Source organism: Empidonax traillii, unplaced genomic scaffold (genome assembly GCF_003031625.1).
Source record: "Empidonax traillii isolate 1590-97213 ecotype Southwest subspecies unplaced genomic scaffold, ASM303162v1 scaffold7084:size5375, whole genome shotgun sequence".
NCBI classification, from domain to species: domain Eukaryota; kingdom Metazoa; phylum Chordata; class Aves; order Passeriformes; family Tyrannidae; genus Empidonax; species Empidonax traillii.
In genome coordinates, this window is record NW_020962277.1 from 2,191 (window position 1) to 5,375 (window position 3,185).

At 55.4% G+C, this 3,185-nt stretch overlaps 1 pseudogene; it reads left to right on the forward strand.

The window, feature by feature from the left end:
• Positions 1–436: 436 nt before the first annotated feature.
• On the forward strand, positions 437–1,012 carry LOC114073567 (annotated as a pseudogene).
• The last annotated feature ends 2,173 nt before the right edge of the window (positions 1,013–3,185 follow it).

Below are 3,185 nucleotides of genomic sequence, written 5' to 3' on the forward strand. Positions count from 1 at the left end.
GGATGGAGCTGGCAAAGGGACTGCTCCCCAGCCCTATGAGGAGCAGCTGAGGGAGCTGGGGGGGCTCAGCCTGGAGAAAAGGAGGCTCAGGGGGGACCTTCTGGCTCTGCAATCCCTGCCAGGAGGGGGGAGCTGGGGGGGGTCGGGCTCTGCTCCCAGGGAACAGGGACAGGAGGAGAGGGAACGGCCTCCAGCTGGGCCAGGGGAGGGGCAGGTTGGCCAGGAGGAGGAATTTGTTGCTGGCAAGGGTGGTGAGGCCTTGGCAGGGGCTGCCCAGGGAGGTTTGGAGTGCCCAGCCCTGCAGGTGTCCAAGGCAGGCCTGGCCGTGGCACTCAGTGCTCTGGGCTGGGGGACAAGGTGGGGATGGGGCACAGGGGGATCCATGGGCTGGGAGGGCTTTTCCAGCCCCAGTGATCCTGGGATTCTCGTCTCATAGAAGGTGTCCCTGCCCATGGCTGGAGGTTGGAACTAGAGTTCACGTCTCTGAACTCCACTGCCTCCTCCCACCCTCCTTATTTCCTTCTCACCAGCATCCCCGGGCTGGAGGAGGAGCAGTTCTGGATTGCCTTCCCCTTTGGCATCGTGTGTGGCATTGCCCTGCTGGGGAACATCTCCTGTTCCTCACCACGAGGGCAGAGCCCATCCTGCACGAGCCCATGTGGCTCTTCCTGGCCATGCTGACCTTCACTGACCTTCCCACTGCCCACAGTGCTTGGCATCTCCTGGCTGGGCTCAGGGCAGATTGGGGTTCGCTCCTGCCTCACTCAGCTGTTCTCCATCCAGGGTGGGGTGGGGGGTGCTCAGGGCCATGGCCCTGGATTGCTGTGTTGCCGTTTGCTGCCCGCTCTGGCGCTCCAGCAGCCTCTCAGTGCCTGTGGTGGGGCCCTGGAGAGCCTGCTGTTGGTGTGGGGGGTCCTCCTGGTGAGCCCCACGAGCCTCCTCCTCCACGGGAGGCACTTCTGCCAGCCTCCATCTGCTCGTGTCCCCCACACTGAACCCCACTGTTTATGGAGTCAGAACCAAGGAGCTCTGGGGCAGGGTGGTCATCATCTTCCAGCACGAGGGAACCTGACCCGAATGGGTTGGACTGGGTGATCCCAAAGGTCTCTTCCCACCTTTATAATTCTCTGTGTGTGTGTGCCTCAAACTGCTCATCATTTACATCCACTGTGTGATGAAACTTGGCATAAAAACATTCAGTCTGGCTTCTATACCCTGTGGGATGGAGAGTTTACCCGTCCCCGGAGTTAAACTCCTCACTGCTAAAATCCTTTCACTGTTAAAAAAATATCCTCTCATGACTAATTATTTTCACTGCAAGGCTGAGTAGCTTCAGAAGATCCTCCTGCAACAGATTTCATTTTATGAAGAGTGTTCCCCAGACTGTGGAATGGTATTTAAAGCCCTGTAAATCTGGCACTTGGGGCCAGGGGTTAGTGGTGGGCTTGGCAGTCCAATATTTATGATTGGACTCGATGACTTTAAAGGTTTTTTCCAACTTAAATGACCCCCTGATTCCCTGGGAAGGTACTCAGATGAGAATGGTGGCTGTCCTTGAAGAAGGACATGGGTAGAATTCCATTCTAAGCATTAACAGACCCCTCCAACCCCAGGTGACAAAACTCCAGCACTTTTATGGGCCATGCTCTGTTATCAGTGCAAAATGAGGAGCTCTAACAGAGGGAGAGGAGGTCTCTGGCCTGGCCTGGCTTTTCTTGGAGCTCTTGGTCCCCCTGAGCAGCCCTGACTGTTGTGGCCACCCAGGAGGAGCCTCTGTGAGCTGGGCACCAGTGGGGAGCAGGAGGGGGAGCCCCAGGAAGCAAACCCGCTCTTCTGCCCCGGCAAAGCAGATGCTGGGCTGCAGACAAAATGGGAAATGAATAGTTTTGGGCATCATTTCAGTAGAATACTTAAATTTCAACTTAAAGTTCATCCTTTTCCTCCAGATAAAACAGAAGTGGCTTTTCACAGAGCACAGCGAAAAGGTGGGGGAAGGCAAAGGGGGAGAAGGGCAGTTCACCCAAGAGCTGGTGTCAGAGGATCCACCCCACAAATCAGAGCTGTGGGATGATGCTCACCCACCACCACTCTGGGGGTAGAATCCCCATTTTCTGCAGGGTCCCCAGAAAATGCTCTGTTTTCATTTTCATTAAGAACGTGGGAGCTGCCCTCGTGGCAACTGTGTATTCACATGGCTCCTTCTGATCCCTACAAGGATCTCCCAGGAAGGTTTCCCCCTGCCTGAGCTCCCTGGTTGATCATTTTTAAAGGGAGGGTGCCCGTGTTGGGAGGAGCTTGTTGCCCTCATACCCTTTTCTCCTGCCAGTGAGGGCTGTGCTCCCCATTCATCTGAGCAGGACGGGCACTGGGGTGAGACAATCTGCCTTTGGCAGTGCCAGCTGTGCCCTGATGTGACTGATGGGTCCTGCCCAGCTGAGATGCTGCTGCTGACAGAGCAGGTACCCAGTGATCTGTAAGGAAGGACAGACAACCTTTGTGCCTCAGCCTGGCCAGGCGGGTCAGTAGGACTGAAATCTTCTCTCCTCAGCTTGCAGAAGGTTCCTGGGCAGCGCTGGGAGCTGCCAGAGCTCTCCCCCGCTGGAGAGGGTGGTGTGGTTATTGTTTACTTCATTCATGCTGGAAAGCAGCACCCAAGTTTGTACACACAGGAATATCCAAGTCCAAAATCTCCTGCTCTTGGACTGGCAGGTGTTCACTGCGCTGCTTTTTGGCAGCACCTTTGGCATGCAGGGGCTGGTGGGTGTTCCTTGGCTGCAGTGTTGCTGCACTGGGAGGGTTCTCAGCTGTGCTCAGCTGGGAGAGGCTGAAACCCCCTGGCACAGGGGCCCCTCTCACAGGGCTTTGCTGCCAAGGCTGTTTGTAGGGAAGGAAAAGATCACCAAGCCTGAGATCAATTCACAGAAAGAAAGAAAATAGAAGTGCAAAGAATTTAAAATAAATATAGTAAGGAAAAAAAAAAAAAAAGGAGTTCTAAAATGAGAATGAGGCCCAGAGCCAGCAGAGCTGATGTGCTCTGCAGCACCTGCACAGCAGGGAGTCGGGAATCTCCTCCCTAAGGCACTGGAATCCACACTACGATCTACAGGTGAGGGAGTCACCTGGCAATGTCAGAGCCCAGGTCCTGGCTCCTGCAAGGGGATCCTCCTCTTGCTCTGCTGCTGGGC